This window comes from Eschrichtius robustus, chromosome 11 (assembly GCF_028021215.1).
Source record: "Eschrichtius robustus isolate mEscRob2 chromosome 11, mEscRob2.pri, whole genome shotgun sequence".
In the NCBI taxonomy this organism is placed as follows: Eukaryota; Metazoa; Chordata; class Mammalia; order Artiodactyla; family Eschrichtiidae; genus Eschrichtius; species Eschrichtius robustus.
Window position 1 is genome coordinate 83,815,393 of NC_090834.1, and position 19,742 is coordinate 83,835,134.

Genomic DNA, 19,742 nt, shown 5'->3' on the forward strand with positions numbered 1-19,742 from the left:
ATGACAAGAGCAGAAGAATTTCTCTATCCATTACAGTGGTTGATAAGCATCCTGTATAAGATCTGACATTACCTCTCTTAGTTTCACAATTCTGCATTTTAATATTTTGGGCAAAAGGAGAATTGCATTGCCCAACTGCTAAAATAAAATCCAGTGACTCATACATCTATTCTAAACAACCAGCTAACAAAGGGTATGTGATGTATAGGTTATTCCACTTTGTGAATGCTAACTAAATCAGCCTGAGGGGCTTATTGAAACATTTCATCTTTTCTGCTGTTCACCACCATAAACCTCTTGAACCTAAGTATAGCTAGGAGATGCTTTATTATAGCCTTTCTGTCTGAAGCCAAAGTTGTTTCACAGCTGTGTTCCATGATGAAAGTTTTCCAAGGCAAAAATATAACTCCTGCAGTTATTTAACAGAATTCCAGTGGTAAATTCTTCATCTTGTTGGACCATCTGAAACTCTACATCATTTTTATTTACCAAATGTAATAAGATTTTTTTTAGTAGTTCCTATTAAGTTACTTTAAGTAGCTAAAGATGTAGAAAAAAGGAATATTTGTATAGCTTATAAAAAGAACCTAATATTAGTTGCCTCTATCTTAATATTATACATAGTTTAAGGAATAAAACTTAATTATAAATTCACTCAGATTGAGATTTAGAGGTCATAAAGCAACTATTTTATAACAATTTAATAAAACTATATTCTATTTAGTTATTAAGAGTTGACCAAGTCTTTAATTTTTTAAGCTGCATACCTCAAGGCCTCAAAGCCCTTCCAACCTACCACTGAGATTCCTGTAGGAAAGTACAAGTAAAATCTTGCAGGTTATGTGAGCATAAAATATTCCATGATTTTCTTCGCCAAAACGTTTATCCTAGCGGGCTGACATCACATTCACCCTGTCTTCTGTCCCTTCCTTTCTTCCTACTCCATACTCACTAACACATCTCCACCTTATCCTTTCTGTCATTCTTTAACTAGCTATGTTCTCTGTCTCCCATTTTGGAAAGAAGAGCAGTGAGAAGTCACATTTTTTTTTTTTTATTGATAAGAAAACCCAGAATTTTCTGTTCTGAAAATGAGGACTCGAGGTAGAGGGCATCCTAGAGATCATCCAGTCAAAAAGCGTCATCTGATAACTGAAGAAACTAAGGCTGAGGGAGGGTGAGCAATTTCCTCGAGAGTACAGTGGCAACGTCAATGCTGATCTAGAATTTGGAAGTTCGTGAATTTGAGGCATCATTAGGAATCTGCCTTTAAGAAATTAAGCTAACTTCTCTGTCTCCGAACCCTAATCTGTAAACTTGGGGAAATAACACTGTGGTATTAGATAGAAATTATTTGAAGATGTAGAATAGGTACATAAGTATTTTCAGAAAGATTATGATGTGAAAAGCATATTAGGGCTATGAAAAATGATATACTAAAAATGAGAATTTTCATGTATGTGTAGATAAAACCCAATTTTTGTAAATGCCATTAAAAAATTGAGTTCTCTATAATGAATCCATTTTTAAGGCTCATATCAGCCCATTTTAATACAACTTTATTGATGATAATATAATTCTTTGGAGAAGGGAAAAACAGAAAAAAATGGTTTTCCATCTTGTGCTTATTTATTCAAAAAATATCTTGGGAGAGGCTGCTATATACCAGGCATTTTACTAAGTACTGAAGGTAGAATGGGGAGCAAATCAGATAGAGCCTTTGTGTTCATGAAACTTACAGGCTAATAAGTGATGGAATAAAAACATGGGGTAATAAACTTGTACTTATAATAGAAACACTCTTATTTATTGTAGTCTGAAGTTATGATTGTGTGGCTAATAGAAAGAGTTGCTTCAAGTGGAGAATTATAGAACCTACACATATATGTATATATACACACTATACATACATATATATAAATATATATATATATGGACATGACTGGGTCCTAACTGCAGTCCCACGAAATCCATTCTTACATAAACCACACCCATGGCATATATTCTTTTTTTTTTTTTTAACATCTTTATTGGAGTATAATAGCTTTACAATGGTGTGTTAGTTTCTGCTTTATAACAAAGTGAATCAACTATACATATACATATATCCCTGTATCTCCTCCCTCTTCCATCTCCCTCCTACACCCTCCCTATCCCACCCCTCTAGGTGGTCACAAAGCACTGAGTTGATCTCCCTGTACTATGCAGCTGCTTCCCACTAGCTATCTGTTTTACATTCGGTAGTGTATGTATGTCCATGCCACTCACTCACTTTGTCCCAGCTTACCCTTCCCCCTCTCCGTGTCCTCAAGTCCATTCTCTACGTCTGCGTCTTTATTCCCGTCCTGCCCCTAGGTTCTTCAGAACCCTTTTTTTTTTTTTTTAGATTCCATATATATGTGTTAGTATACGGTCTTTGTTTTTCTCTTTCTGACTTACTTCACTCTGTATGGCAGTCTCTAGGTCCATTCACCTCACTACAAATAACTCAATTTCGTTTCTTTTTATGGGTGAGTAATATTCCATTGTATGTATGTGCCACATTTTCTTTATACATTTATCTATTGATGGACACTTAGGTTGCTTACATGTCCTGGCTATTGTAAATAGAGCTGCAATGAACATTGTGGTACAAGACTCTTTTTCAATTATGGTTTTCTCAGGGTATATGCCCAGTAGTGGGATTGCTGGGTCGTATGGTAGTTCTATATTTAGTTTTTTAAGGAACCTCTATACTGTTCTCCATAGTGGCTGTATCAATTTACATTCCCACCAACAGTGCAAGAGGGTTCCCTTTTCTCCACACTCTCTCCAGCATTTATTGTTTGTAGATTTTTTGATGATGCCATGGCATATATTCTATAAGCTCTAATTTTATTTTTATTAAAATGAAGTAAGAATTTAAAGATACTTACAAAGTAATCTGAATGAGCATATTTTCTAGATTTTCATTATTTTTGTCTTAATAATTACCTCACCCACATCTAATTTGATTGCATTTTTATGTGACTCACCTTTATAAGAGAAAAGTTTCCAAAGTCTTCAACTTAGTATTCATGGAAACAGCAGCAGTCTTTCCTTTTGCATTCATATTTCACCAGTTCATGTGATATTTCATTAAACTATGTATTGACAATGTAAGTGCTCTGGGCTGTAAGCATACAGTTCTTTTGGTGGGAGCAGGACTATGTGGAATTCTAGGTAGTAGAATACAATTTGTTTAGTAGAGAAAGGGATTAATCTGTCAAGTACATTAAATAGAAGTCTCTTAAGAGAGCTGCTTCATAAGGAAATATGGGAAGCAATGGAGGGCCCAAGAAGGTTCCTATATTAGTTTCACAGTACTGCTGTAACAAAGTACCACATACTAGGTGGCTTAAAACAACAGAAAGTTATTCTTTCACAGTTCTAGAGGCTAGAAGTCCCAAACCAAGGTATCAGCAGGGCTCTGGGGGAAGAGCTTCCTTGACTATTCCTAGTTTCTGGTGGTTGCCAGCAGTCCTTGGTATCCTTGGCTTGTAGATGCATCACTAAATCTCTGCCTCCATCGTCACATGGTGTTCTCCCTGTTCATCTGTCTTTGCGTCCACATTTCCCTTATTATAAGGACGCCAGTCATGTTTGATATAGGGCCCACCCTAATCCAGTATATACTCATCTTAATTTGATTATATCTGCGAAGTTCCTATTTCTAAATAAAGTCACACTCACTGGTTTCCGGTGGACATGAACTATGGGGGACACTGTTCAACCCCATACAGTTCCTAAGCAATATCTTTATTTAACAAACATGTATTTTAGCAGGCTATAATATTCAGTGATTATATCTGAATGTCTTTTCTGGTTCTTAATAAATTCATACTAAACATGTTCATTATTATCAAGCACTTTGGGAAATATGCCACTGTTCCTGACACATAGTAAAAGGCACGTATGGATGAAAATATAAATCACTTCCTTTGCTTTCAAAAAGCTAATCATCTATCAGAACAAGAAGGACCACCACACTTGTAATCACAATATACTTAGTGGAATTATATAATAATTAAAGTGATTAAGCTGTATTTATAAAACCTAAAGCCTAGTGCCTTTTGCTAGTACAAATAACTACAGTTCTAGTATTCTTCCAGATCATGGGAGCTCCAGAAGACAGGTTTGGGGCTCTAGGATGGAATAGAACACTTACAACTACCATGAATGTCTTTGTAAATTACCAAGTCAGCAATTTGTAAGGTAATTCCAAAAACAACCTGAAGGACTTCACTGATTATATGCACTATTCAGAACTCCTAGCCAGGAATTTTCATATAAATAACACATATACAGTGTTGTATATAGTGTTCCCTTCACTAAAGTTCCCTACACCTACCCTTTCCTGTGGCTAATGTCAGCTCTTCCTTTTGAGCTTAGTTGAAATGTCACTTCCTTTAGAAGTTTTTTCCTGTCCTATACAAATTAGTTGAGATTCTCTTCTTTTTGCTCCCATAGCACTGTATTAGCCTGTCACAGCATTTATGCTGTTCTTGTTGCTTGTTTACTATTTATCTTTTCCTCTAGACCTATACTGTCCAATACAATTGCCACTAGCCACATGTGTCTGTGGAGCTCTTGAAATGTGGTTGCTCTAAATTGAGAGGTGCCATATATGCAAAATACACACCAGATTTTGAAGCTTAGTTTGAATAAAGAATTTAATATGTCTCAAAAATTTTTATGTGCATTATATGTTGAAATGGAAACAGTGAATCTCCCATACCAAAATGGTCTAACAACATTAACACTAAAGTACTCAGGTAAATTAGAAAACACACATTGCCCTCCCTTATAATTTTGGGATACTCTGAAGAAAAATAATACTCTGATAAAATATTTTTACTAATAAGAATCTTTAAAGATGGGAAATGGTACATATAAAAATACTCAAGCTCCTCAGGAAAGAAATTTATGCACTTAATTTTGACAAAATGGCTGTGGTTTTAGATTTTGCAGAATTAATGTATATCCGATTTGTGTAGGCTTAAAAATGGTATTGGTTCTGGATATCCCTTTGAATAATAAGGTCTGATTATTTTCCTCAATAAGCTGTTCATATTTCATTAGAGCTATTCTGTATTCCATTTCTCTTTCAATTCTCTGGATACATCAGGGAAAAAAAAAGTCCTTAATATTAAATTCAGTAGGTGAAATGAAAGACTTCATTTAATTGTTTATGATTTTCAAAATGATTTAGAATTCATCCTAGATCAAAATAAATGTATGTGATAAACTTGAAAAAAATAATAACCTTAATTATTAAATTAAATCTAGTTTAATGTGAAGTTCTTAGTTCAAGTCCTGGTTCTACAGCTTGCTTTCTGTGTAAACTTGAACAGTTCTAGACCTTACCTTTCTCATCTTGAAATGGAAGTGAATAATATTTATGATGATGATCACTGTTATTTAGCAAACATAACCCTACTAATTATATTTTACTTAAATGAATATTGAAATTCACTTGCAGTTTCCAAGCTCATGCAAAAAATCAAAGAAGTATACTGATCACTTTTCAGGTCGTTGGGATTTAGATTCAAATTCACAAAATAGGTAATTAATCCATTGATTATCAGTGACTTATACTATCAATTTTTCAATGGGAAAAAGGCGACGGGAGGAAGCTTCTTAGATATGTCTGATTCTTGTTGATTAAATGTATAGACATTATTCCCTGACTAAAACTTTTATGTAACCTTTATTCTGACTCATGTACTGGGTGCACGGCCAGAGCTTAATGAATGCCTGTTGAACAAATAAATCAATAAAAAGATGTATACGTTCTCAGCCAAAGTAAAATAAAAATTCAGGAAAAAAAATTGTAAGTTGTTAGGTGTTACTGAGAATCAATTGTACTCTGCCCTTCACATTGAAGAGTGAGAGACCTAAGCATCAAAGTCCTCAGTATCAGTTAAAGCAGCGTGAGGAATAGGTGAGACTCCCCAAGACATGGAATCAAAAATCCTGAAGTTCTATTTCTGGTTTTGCGATTTATTTGCTTTGTGAACTTAAATAAGTCACTTATCTTCTCTGATCCTTATTTTTTCATCTGGAAAAGAGGGATAACTAGTAACTGCTATGACCAATAAATGAGATGATATTTGGAAAGTTCTCTGTGAATTTTAAAGTGTAAATATACTTGTAAGCATTTTATTCTCTTCTCTATCCAGAACTAGGGTGATCCAGAGAGCAAATAAGTGCACTAGTTAGAACCCTGAGTGTGATCTTCTACCCTGGAATTCCTGTCCACAGCCAAGTAGTGTGATCTCTGATAGGCTGGTTGCTTCATTCCAAGCTGTTCTTCCCTTAGAGGTTATGTGGGTTTTAGAAAGAATAATCATCTTTTTCTGCATTGGTAAATATAAGGTGTATCTTTCCACAGTAGCATTGATGGCTCATGCCTCAACTTGTGTTTGAAATCACTGTCTTTTCCCAGCAAAATTTTGTTAATTCAGAGAGAAACCTTTGAAATAAAAAATAAAGCATTCATTAAGAAATGGGCATTGCTGTCAAATTTTAGTGGAACATAAACTTTTTCCTGATAAAGCTAATCAGACTAGTTTGCCATCCCTTTTCTGTTTTAATAACCTACATGTTGCTTCCTCCATCTTCCCCAAAAAGCACTCTTTGTATTAATGTTGCCATAATTAAGGAATAAATGAAGATGTCAGAGTTCAATTATCACTCTAGTGGAGAACGGTATGGTCAAGCCTACAGCTGAATTTGGATGGCTTGCCAGTGAGTCATAGTTGTCATTGCTACTGCCTATGATAGTACACTTATTCTTCTGTCATTTTAAATTTCTTGAATTCAATCTGTTATACACTGTGTGTATTGGTATGGTAACTTCATGCCAACTAAATTAGCAAATGACATTTCATAAGTAAACTTATTTCTTTTTTAAAAAATTTAATTTAATTAATTTATTTTTTATACAGCAGGTCCTTATTATTTATCTATTTTATACATATTAGTGTATATATGTCAATCCAATCTCCCAATTCATCCCAACACCACCCCACCCCCTGCTTTCCCCCACTGGTGTCCATACGTTTGTTCTCTACATGTATGTCTCTATTTCTGCCTTGCAAACCGGTTCATCTGTACCACTTTTCTAGATTCCACATATATGTGTTAATATACGATATTTTTTTTCTCTTTCTGACTTACTTCACTCTGTATGACAGTCTCTAGGTCCATCCACGTCTCTACAAATGACCCAATTTCGTTCCTTTTTATGGCTGAGTAATATTCCCTTGTATATATGTCCCACATCTTCTTTATCCATTCGACTGTCAGTGGGCATTTAGATTGCTTCCATGAGCTGGCACTATTGTAAATAGTGCTGCAGTGAACATTGGGGTGCATGTGTCTTTTTGAATTATGGTTTTCTCTGGGTATATGCCCAGTAGTGGGATTGCTGAGTCATATGGTAATTCTATTTTTAGTTTTTTAAGGAACCTCCATACTGTTCTCCATCGTGGCCGTATCAATTTACATTCCCACCAACATGCAAGAAGGTCCCCTTTCCTCCACACCCTCTCCAGGATTTGTTGTTTGTAGATTTTCTGATGATGCCCATTCTAACTGGTGTGAGGTGATACCTCATTGTAGTTTTGATTTGCATTTCTCTAATAATTAGTGATGTTGAGCAGCTTTTCATGTGCTTCTTGGCCACCTGTATGTCTTCTTTGGAGAAATGCCTATTTAGGTCTTCTGCCCATTTTTGGATTGGGTTGTTTGTTTTTTTAATATTGAGCTGTATGAGCTGTTTATATATTTTGGAGATTAATCCTTTGTCCGTGATTCATTAGCAAATATTTTCTCCCATTCTTAGGGTTGTCTTTTCATATTGTTTATAGTTTCCTTTGCTGTCCAAAAGCTTTGAAGTTTCATTAGGTCCCATTTGTTTATTTTTGATTTTATTTCCATTACTCTTGGAGGTGGATCAAAAAAGATCTTGCTCTGATTTATGTCAAAGAGTGTTCTTCCTATGTTTTCCTCTAAGAGTTTTATAGTGTCTGGTCTTACATTTAGGTCTCGAATCCATTTTGAGTTTATTTTTGTGTATGGTGTTAGGGAGTGTCCTAATTTCATTGTTTTACATGTAGCTGTCCAGTTTTCCCAGCACCACTTACTGAAGAGACTCTCTTTTCTCCATTGTATATCCTTGCCTCCTTTGTCATAGATTAGTTGACCATAGGTGCGTGGGCTTACCTCTGGGCTTTCTATCTTGTTCCATTGATCTATGTTTCTGTTTTTGTGCCAGTACGATATTGTCTTGATTACTGTAGCTTTGTAGTATAGTCTGAAGTCAGGGAGTCTGATTTCTCCAACTCTGTTTTTTTCCCTCAAGACTGCTTTGGCTATTCAGGGTCTTTTGTGTCTCCATACACATTTTAAGATTTTTTGTTCTAGTTCTGTAAAAAATGCCATTCGTAATTTGATACGGATTGCATTGAGTCTGTGGATTGCTTTGGGTAGTAGAGTCATTTTCCCAGTATTGATACTTGCAATCCAAGAACATGGTATATCTCTCCATCTCTTTCTGTCATCTTTGATTTCTTTCATCAGTGTATTATAGTTTTCTGAGTACAGGTCTTTTACCTCCTTAGGTAGGTTTATTCCTAGGTATTTTATTCTTTTTGTTACAGTGCTGAATGGGATTGTTTCCTTAATTTCTCTTACAAATTTTTCATCAGTAGTGTATAGGAATGCAAGAGATTTCTGTGCATTAATTTTACATCCTGCTACTTTACCAAACTCATTGATTAGCTCTAGTAGTTTTCTCATGGAATCTTTAGGATTCTCTGTGTATACTATCATGTCATCTGCAAACAGTGACAGTTTTACTTCTTCTTTTCCAATTGTATTCCTTTAATTTCTTTTTCTTCTCTGATTCCCATGGCTAGGACTTCCAAAACTATGTTGAATAATAGTGGCGAGAGTGGACATCCTTGTCTTGTTCCTGATCTTAGAGGAAATGCTTTCAGTTTTTCACCATTCAGAATGACGTTTGCTGTGAGTCTGTCATATATGGCCTTTATTATGTTGAGGTAGGTTCCCTCTATGCCCACTTACTGGAGAGTTTTTATCATAAATTGGTGTTGAATTTTGTCAACAGCTTTTTCTGCATCTATTGAGATGATCATATAGTTTTTATTCTTCAATTTGTTAATATGGTGTATCACATTGATTGATTTGCATATATTGAAGAATCCTTGCATCCCTGGGATAAATCCCACCTGATCATGGTGTATGATCCTTTTAATGTTTTGTTGGATTCTGTTTGCTACTATTTTGTTGAGGAATTTTGCATCTATATTCATCCTTGATATTGGTCTGTAATTTTCTTTTTTTGTAGTATCTTTATCTGGTTTTGGTATCAGGGTGATTGTGGCTTCGTAGAAAGAGTTTGGGAGTGTTCCCTCCTTTGCAATTTTTTGGAAGAGTTTGAGAAGGATGGTTGTTAGCTCTTCTCTAAATGTTTGATAGAATTCACCTGAGAAGCCCATCTGGTCCTGGACTTTTGTTTCCTGGAAGATTTTTAATCACAGTTTCAATTTCATTACTTGTGATAGGTCTGTTCATATTTTCTATTTCTTCCTGGTTCAGTCTTGGAAGGTTATACCTTTCTAAGAATTTGTCCATTTCTTCCAGGTTGTCCATTTTACTGGCATAGAGTTGTTTGTAGTAGTCTCTTAGGATGCTTTGTATTTCTGTGGTGTCTGTTGTAACTTCTCCTTTTTCATTTCTAATTTTATTGATTTGAGTCCTCTCCCTCTTTCTTGATGAGTCTGGCTAATGGTCTATCAATTTTGTTTATCTTCTGAAAGAACCAGCTTTTTGTTTTATTTATCCTTGCTATTGTTTTCTTTGTTTCTATTTCATTTATTTCTGCTCTGATCTTTATGATTTCTTTCCTTCTACTAACTGGGTTTTGTTTGTTCTTTTTTCTCTAGTTCCTTTAGGTGTAAGTTTAGATAGTTTATTTCAGATTTTTCTTGTTTCTTGAGGTGAGCTTGAATTGCTGTAAACTTCCCTGTTAGAACTGCTTTTGCTGCCTCCCATAGGTTTTGGATCATTGTATTTTTATTTTAATTTATCTCTAGGTATTTTTCGATTTTCTCTTTGAGTTCTTCAGTGATCTCTTTGTTATTTAGTTATTGTCTAGCCTCCATGTGTTTGTGTTTTTTGCGTTTTTTTCCCTGTAATTTATTTCTAATCTCATAGCGTTGTAGTCGCAAAGGATGCTTGATATGATTTCAATTTTCTTAAACTTACCAAGGCTTGATTTGTGACCCAGGATGTGACCTATCCTGGAGAATGTTCCATGTGCACTTGAGAAGAAAGTGTATTCTGCTGTTTTCGGTTGGAATGTCCTATAAATGTCAGTTAAATCTATCTGGTCTATTGTGTCATTTAAGTTTATATTTCCTTATTAATTTTCTGTCTGTATCATCTGTCCATTGGTGTAAGTGAGGTGTTAAAGTCCCCCACTATGATTGTGTTGCTGTCTATTTTCTCTTTTATAGCTGTTAGCAGTTGCGTTATATATTGAGGTGCTCCTATGTTGGGTGCATATATATTTATAATTGTTATATCTTCTTCTTGGATTGATCCATTGATCATTATGTAGTGTCCTTCCTTGTCTCTTGTAACATTCTTTATTTTAAAGTCTCTTTTTTCTGATATGAGTATTGCTACTCCAGCTTTCTTTTGATTTCCATTTGCATGGAATATCTTTTTCCATCCCCTCACTTTCAGTCTGTACGTGTCCCTAGGTCTGAAGCGGGTCTCTTGTAGACAGCATATGTATGGGTCTTGTTTCTGTATCCATTCAATGAGCCTGTGTGTTTTGGTTGGAGCATTAATTATTCACATTCAAGGTAATTATCGATATATATGTTCCTATGACCATTTTCTTAATTGTTTTGGGTTTGTTTTTGTAGGTCCTTTTCTTCTCTTGTGTTTCCCACTTAGAAAAGTTCCTTTAGCATTTGTTGTAGAGCTGGTTTGGTGGTACTGAATTCTCTTAGCTTTCGCTTGTCTGTAAAGCTTTGATTTCTCTGTCGAATCTGAGTGAGATCCTTGCTGGGTCGAGTATTCTTGGTTGTAGGACTTCCTTTTCATCACTTTAAATATGTCATACCACTTCCTTCTGGTTTGTAGAGTTTCTGCTGAGAAATCAGCTATCAACCTTACGGGAGTTCCCTTGTATGTTATTTTTTGTTTTTCCCTTGTTGCTTTTAACAATTTTTCTTTGTCTTTAATTTTTGTCAATTTGATTAGTATGTGTCTCGGCCTATTTCTCCTTGGGTTTATTCTGCCTGGGACTCTCTGCACTTCCTGGACTTGGGTGGCTGTTTCCTTTCCCAAGTTAGGGAAGTTTTTGACTGTAATCTCTTCAAATATTTTCTTGGGTCCTTTCTCTCTCTCTTCTCCTTCTGGGACCCCTATAATACGAACGTTGGTGCATTTAACGTTGTCCCAGAGGTCTCTTAGGCTGTCTTCATTCCTTTTCATTATTTTTTCTGTATTCTTTTCTATGGCAGTGAATTCTTCCTCAGTTATTCTGTTATTGATTCCTTCTAGTGTATTTTTCATTTCAGTTATTGTATTGTTCATCTCTGTTTGTTTGTTCTTTAATTTTTCTAGGTGTTTGTTCTTTAATTCTTCTAGTTCTTTATTAAACATTTCATGCATCTTCTCAATCTTTGCCTCCATTCTGTTTCTGAGGTCCTGGATCATCTTCACTATCATTATTCTGAATTCTTTTTCTGGAAGGTTGCCTATCTCCACTTCATTTAGTTGTTTTTCTGGGATTTTATCTTGTTCCTTCATCTGGTACATAGTCCTCTGCCTTTTCATTTTGTCTGTCTTTCTGTGAATGTGGTTTTCATTCCACAGGCTGCAGGATTGTAGTTCTTCTTGCTTCTGCTGTCTGCCCTATGGTGGATGAGGCTATCTAAGAGGCTTGTGCAAGCTTCCTGTTGTGAGGGACTGCTGGTGGGTAGAGCTGGGTGTGGCTCTGGTGGACAGAGCTCAGTAAAACTTTAATCCATTTGTCTGCTGATGGGTGGAGCTGAGTTCCCTCCCTGTTGGTTGTTTGGCCTGAGACAACCCAGCACTGTAGCGTACAGGCCCTTTGGTGGGGCTAATAGCAGACTCCGGAAGGGCTCACACCAAGGAGTACTTCCCAGAACTTTTGCTGCCAGTGTCCTTGTCCCCACGGTGAGCCACAGCCGCCCCTGCCTCTGCAGGAGACCCTCCAACACTAGCAGGTAGGTCTGGTTCAGTCTCCTATGGGGTCACTGCTCCTTCTCCTGGGTCCTGATGCACACACTACTTTGTGTGTGCCCTCCAAGAGTGGAGTCTCTGTTTCCCCCAGACCTGTCAAAGTCCTGCAGTCAAATCCAGCTAGGCTTCAACATCTGATTCTCTGGGAATTCCTCCTCCTGTTGCTGGAACCCCAGGTTGGGAAGCCTGACATGGGGCTCCGAACCTTCACTCCAGTGGGTGGACTTCTGTGGTATACTTGTTCTCCAGTTTGTGAGTCACCCACCCAGCTGTTATGGGATTTGATTTCATTGTGATTGCACCTCTCCTACAGTCTCATTGTGGCTTCTCCTTTGTCTTTGGATGTGGGGTGTCTTTTTTGGTGAGTTCCAGTGTCTTCCTGTCGATGATTGTTCAGCAGCTTGTTGTGATTCCAGTGCTCTCACCAGAGGGAGTGAAAGCATTTTTTTTTTAGTCTGCCCAGTAAACTTATTTCTTATTTTAATAAGTGATCTTTCTGAGAGACATTCTGTACAAGAAGTCCAACTCAAAAGAGAATGAAATGAAATGTGGAAAAAAAAAGAAAGACTAAAACCTTAAAATCTTTCTCCTAAAAAATCTAGCTATCCTCAGTTTGAAGTACCAAGTAAGAAGCAGGAAATGCCAATCCCAAGTGACTGTGGCCCAACCATAATTTAATAGTAATAATGCTAGCTCACACTTTTTGAACAAATACTAGAAACTATCCTAAATTATTTTCCAGTGTTAACTCAGTCCTCACAACTACCCATAAGGCCAGTACTGTTTTTATCCCCATTTTACAGATGAGGAACTGAAGCACAAAGAGGCTAGATACCTTGTCTCTTGTCAAGTGGAGCTGGAATTGAAAGCTAGTAATTTCACTCTAGACCCTGTGCTCTTATTTATGACACTACTCTAAATCCCTTTCTTATGATTAAGGTACAGCATGAATTGCTGCTGGAGAATGCTGATAGCTCAGTCTTCCAGGATCTCACACACTCATATAGGAAACAGTCATGTAAGCAACTCACTCTGTCACCCTGTAATAAATGCTATGTATAACAGAGTCAAGAACAAAAATGTATGGAAATCCAGAGAAAGGAGCAACTGATTTTGGTGTGCGGAGAAGGTTTGAGTTATTGAGGAGAGGGTTTGGGTAGAAGTTATAGACAAAGAGACGTTTGAGTTGGGCCTTTTAGGGGGAGAGTGATGGCTGTTTATAGAAAAGAACCTGGCCCCCAGTAGAAACTTATTAATTACAGAAATGAAAAAAATCAATGAACAAATAAATGAAGAAGCAGGTAAGATTTCAGAGGGCTGTGAGGAACAGAAGACAGGCAATTGAGGGTCCTACCCCAGGACCCAACACACTTCAAATCCCTGGGATTCTCCATTATCTTGGGATCTTCTATCCTAAATGTGACCTCGAATTGGGTCAGATTCTTAATTTAGAATAACCAGGTCCTCAAGGTTTTCCTGATTATAGCTGAATTTCAAACTGCTTCTATGGGACAAGAGAAGGGAAATGCATCCTTTTACCTCATTACTCCATTTCTTATTATTTTATACTTTGTATGCTTCTGCAAGTGAAAATCAAAGTGATATGCTGGCATTATAGCAGTTTTCCCATTGGTATTAATTTTGTAAGGATGCATATAAATAGCCTGGCCATTTTGTCCTTCTCTCTATAAATTTAAAAAAAGAAAAAGAGAAAAGAAGAGGAAGAAGAAGAAGAAATGTTATTTGTTCCTGTAACTAGTTATTGAGCAGTTTTAAAAATTTGGTGGTAAATATGAGAGCTCTCTATTTGAGAATCAAGATCAAGCAGTCTTATATATTAATTGTACTACCATTTTGTTTCTGAGCTTGACATGATTCAGATCTTGTCTAGGTATCTTGTAAGTATAATAACAAGTCTTTACTTCACCCCCAAAGTACTAAGAGGATCAACAGTATGCAGCACCATTCCTAAAAGTAGTAGTTTCAGATGTCAGTGATTATATGTTGGGAATATTCTTTGAAGACAAGCATCTGTTTTCATTTTCAGAGTTTAAAATGTTCAAATCATCCCAAAAGAATGTCAAAGAAAGAGAACCCCAAATGTTAATAGGTTGACAGAGATCAACAATTATATTTCTAGGGCTGGGAGGAGAAATAGTGAATGAAATAGTAGTTTTGATGTCCAAACTTTAATCATAACTAAAAATTAAGAATAATACTTCAAAATTATTTTCTGTGATATCTTTTGCTTTGTGCCAACACTGAGATATTATAGAATACTTGGAAAAGGTATTCCTCGAATTGAAAATAGTAGGAATCTATACTAACTTTTCATATGTTCTTATCTTTTCCTCATCCCTTTATTTTTGTTAAGAATATTAACAGTTTTGCCATTTTTCAAACATTTTAATTTATTTTATCCCTTTAATGTTTGTGTGGCTATATGTTGCTTCACATATTTTTTATTACTTGGAATCACTGCTACCATATTATAAACTGGAGAACAGATAATTTCCCTTTACATTTGTATGTAGTACCCATCTGCATATCGCACTCAGTAAGCAATAGAAAATATTTACTGACTTCCTACATTATTCTAATGTAAAATTATCCATTTAATGACTTTCTTATCAGCTGGACTATTAACTCTATAAGAGCAAAGATTAGATATATCTTCTTTATTGCGTGATCCTCAAGACCTAATATAGTATTTGGCTTATAATACATGTTCAGTTAATACTTCTTGAATGAATAAGTTAATGTCCATTTCTTTATAGTTTTTATGATGTTTAGAAAATAGATGAGATTAGAGACAACTAATAGAAGTCTTATAAGCAACTAATTTCTTCAGCATATAGGCACTTTCTATTGTTAGGTAGACTCAGACCTACAATGATAAGAGAAACTACAATAATTTTTTTGACACTTGTAATATCTTTCCTGTTCTCTAAAGGGTGAATTGGGTTCAATATGCCATACAATGCTGGGTCAGTCTTCTATATTTTCAATTTCTTCATTAGCAAAGCAGAGAATTTGAACTAACATTGAGATGAGACATCTGTTTCACATATACATTATATATTAATTTAATCATCAGTGTTTGTTGTGAGTCCACTTTGTGCTAGGCACTAATGAAGTCACATGAATGATTAAGACAAAGCTTTCATCTTCTAAGAATTAACAAAAAAAATGATCTTTCCTAGTTAATAGTCTTCACAGTTAGTGCTTATTTGGATATATCCACATGTTTACTTTTTTTTTCCCTTAGCTACAATTCCCACTCCTTTCTGAGCAGTTTCCTTCTTACCCAAGTACATATTTTGAGATATTTCAGTGAAGATCTATGAGAGATACATTCTCATACTTTGTTTAAATCTGTCTTTATTTTGCCCTAACTTTTAAATGATAATTTAGTTGTGTATAGAATCAAGAGGTTTATAGTTATTTTCACTTAATACTTTGAAGATATTATTCCATTGTCTCTTGACATCTGTTATGGTCGAGAAAAAGTCTAATTGTCATTATTTTATACTTGGTCCTTTTCTTTTTCTTGTTACCTTTCAGATTGTCCTCTCATTGATGTTTAATTGTGATGTGGTTGGTTGTGACTCAATTTTTATTGGTCATTAATGAAACAGAATGAACTTCTTTAATATTTCTTCAATCCTGGAAATATCAGACATTATTTCTCCCCATATTTACTTTCTCTCATTCTCCCAACTCCTATGCAACAGTTATTCACCATGTCACTCACATTTCCCGTGTCTTTGTCTCTCTATGTTACAATCTAGGTAAGATTCTTTTCTGGTCCACTAAGTCTCTCTTAAGATATATCTAAGCTGCTGTTTAACCCATTTGTTGAATTCAGTAGTTGCTTCTTAAAGTTCTAATTTTTTTCTAAGTACTCTTGTTCTTATTGTCTCATTATAGCCTTTATTGATTATTTAAAATCTTAATTTATTTTAAATATATAAATATATATAGTTATATTCATGCTCATTTTTTCTGTTTTCTCCAGTTCTTCCTATTTGTTTCATCTGCTGATTTTAGACACACACGCACACACACACACACACACACACACATATCCCCTTTGGGAACCCTGCATGTGATTTAATGCCTCCTTCTTCATTTCTTCCCTTCCTCTTTCCTACCCAATCACCTACCAGACAAACAAAAAGTGTCATGTTAGTAAGTTCTTTTAGGTTGCTGAAGTCAAAGACACATTTAAGCAAACTTAAGTAATAAAGGGTTGTTATTCTAAGCTTTGCCTGATAATTAAAAGGAATTGTTATAAGACTATTCATGTTAATAAGAAAGTTATCTAAGCGACATAGCCTGGTCTCTGAGAGACTAGAAGATGACTCAGGAGCTGTTCAGGATACTACACAACTTCACACTAGACTATCACGTTGTAGCCTCAACAGGAAACAGCTTTGGCTCTGTGCTCTCGTAAATTGTCATTATTTTGGTTTGGCTACTCTTTATCTCCAACTTCTATGATTAACTTTTTTTTTAGGGTTACTAGTTTCTGCTTACTCAGATCTTTTAATCTATTTTTACTGCCTCATGTCTTCTACGTATATGTGCTTTTACTGTATGTTTTAGTAAACATACACTCATGTAATAGACGCCCCCTCAGAGTCATAATTATTGAAATAATGCTTCAAAGAAAAAGTAGTTCCTGAAAAAGTCCATAACTAGTGGTAAGTTTTTTGTTTTGGGGGGGGGGGTTGCCTTTAAAAGAAAGGTTTATTTGTGTCTATTTGCCTTTAAAAAAAAGGTCTATTTGGGAATTCCCTGGATGTCCAGTGGTTAGGGCTCTGCACTTCCACTGCAGGGGGCATGGGTTCGATTCCTGGTCAGGGAACTAAGATTCCACATGCCACGCTGTGCAGCCAAAGGCAAAAAAAAAAAAAAGATCTATTTGTGCCTACCTATTGTAAACAGGTATTGAGAGATTCATTGTATAACTATTGTATAACAGTTCTAGTGTGTCACCAAAGCATGATAAAATTTACAGTTTCCCAGAATTTCCAGTGGCAGTGAAATTGCTTCTCTGTCCAAGACAAATGGCCTTGTTTTGAGATCCTCCCACCTACCACCAAATATAAGACTACTTCTATTGAAACTTCTTTCCTTCTCTCTATAGTGTCAGCCTTAGCAGGTTCATCAGATAGAAAGATAGATAGATAGATAGATAGATAGATAGATAGATAGATAGATAGATAGATAGATGATAGATAGATAGATAGATAGATACATAGATAGATACATAGATAGATACATAGATAGATACATAGATAGATAGACACATAGTTAGATACATAGACAGACAGACAGACATGGCTCTGGCTCAGATCACATTTCTAAGCTCTACTCCCACATTTCCAGTGGCCTGCAGGACATTTCTACCTGAATTTCTTGTTAGTACCCCAATGTCAAAATGGATAATAGGGCAAATTAATTATTTTCTCCAACAAAACCTTTTTTCCTTCCTGTGTTTGTTGTGCTAATGATAGTACCTGACTTCCATTCAGTTGCTGCCAACCAGCTGGCTGACCATGCAGATCTGGCTTTTGACTCACACTACCACTGATGACTAATGAGCCTCCTATTTAGGCTGTTCTTGGTTCCCAACTAACTTGATTTCTTTCACGTTCTATACCTGCCTAACTACGGCTAACCCTAGTCCTGACCAGATTCTGCTTCATCTTTTACCATTCAGGGCCCAATTTTCTTACTCTTCCATCTTTCCGTTACTAACACAGGTATCGTTCATTTGCATCTTTAACTCTTCTCATGCAATATTGTTCTTGTCCATTTCCTTGGGAATCTTGGAGTACCGTCCCACCCCACCAAGGTCCAGATTTTTATCACCACCCACTGTCCAAGTCTAAATTCCCTGACTCTTAATTCCCTACTCTGCCACTAATTGACTGTTATTCAAGACAAGTCATTTTTCACTCTGGTCTCAGTTGTAAAAGGAGAGTGAATTCGACCTCCCAATCTCTAATGTTTTATGAAACTATAAAAGGCATTTTTCTAGCCTACAGCATGGAAACTTCAGAGATATCTTTGAATCATTTCTTTCTAAGCCCCCCACCCACAATTTTCCATGTGATCAGTTTTTAAATTCTATGCTGATCCCGGCTCTTGATTCACTCCTCTCTTTTCCACCCCTATCACTACCGCTGTTTATCCCTTGTTTAGACTATTACAATAGCCTCCTTAAAGATCTACCTGCTTTCACGCTCCTCACTCAAATCCATCGGTTACACATATTTTGGAGTGTCTGCCCAGCCTACACGCTCTTTCCTTGCAATTGCATAGATTCCCTACCAACTCCCAATACCTGATAAAGAAAGGGTAGGACCTACATAACCATGTTTACTATACCAGGTTACCCCAGAAGCAGCTGATTAAAGAGTCATGGAAATAGATACTTGTCTCAAAAATTTGAGCCGGGGGGACCTTCAAGATGGCAGAGGAGTAAGACGTGGAGATCACCTTCCTCCCCACAAATACATCAAAAATATATCTACATGTGGAACAACTCCTAAAGAACACCTACTGAATGCTGGCGAAAGACCTCAGACTTCCCAAAAGGCAAGAAAATACCCACGTACCTGGGTAGGCAAAAGAAAAAAGAAAAAACAGAAACAAAAGAATAGGGACGGGACCTGCACCTCTGGGAGGGAGCTGTGAAAGAGGAAAAGTTTCCACACACTAGGAAGCCGCTTCACTGGCGGAGATGGAGGGTGAGCAGGGGGGAAACCGGAGCCACAGAGGAGAGCACAGCAACAGGGGTGCAGAGGGCAAAGCGGAGAGACTCCCGCACAGAGGATCGGTGCCAACCAGCACTCACCAGCCTGAGACGCTTGTCTGCTCACCCACCAGGGTGGGTTGGGGCTGGGAGCTGAGGCCCAGTCTTCGGAGGTCAGATCCCAGGGAGAGGACTGGGGTTGGCTGCATGAAGACGGCCTGAAGGGGGCTAGTGCGCCACAGCTAGCCAGAAGGGAGTCTGGGAAGAAGTCTGGACCTGCCGAAGAGGCAAGAGACCATTGTTTCGGGGTCCATGAAGAGAGGGGATTCCTTCTCCTTGTGCCCACAGAAGGCAGAGCACCACCTAAGTGAGCTCCAGAGACGGGCATGAGCCGCAGCTATCAGCTCAGACCCCAGAGATGGGCATGAAACGCTAACACAGCTGCTGCAGCCACAAAGAATCCCGTGTGCAAGCACAGGTCACTACCCACATTCCCCCCCCCCCACCCCCAGGAGCCTATGCAGAATGCCACTGCCAGGGTCCCAAGATCCAGGGACAACTTCCCTAGGAGAACATGCGACACGCCTCAGGCTGTTGCAATGGCACACTGGCCTCTGTCGCCACAGGCTTGCCCTGCATTCCAGTT

At 36.9% G+C, this 19,742-nt stretch overlaps 1 protein-coding gene across 2 annotated transcripts in view; it reads left to right on the top strand.

Moving 5' to 3' along the window:
- Positions 1-19,742, top strand: part of METTL15 (methyltransferase 15, mitochondrial 12S rRNA N4-cytidine) — a 202,309-nt gene that overhangs the window by 157,251 nt on the left and 25,316 nt on the right. The gene's annotated exons all lie outside the window — the stretch shown is intronic.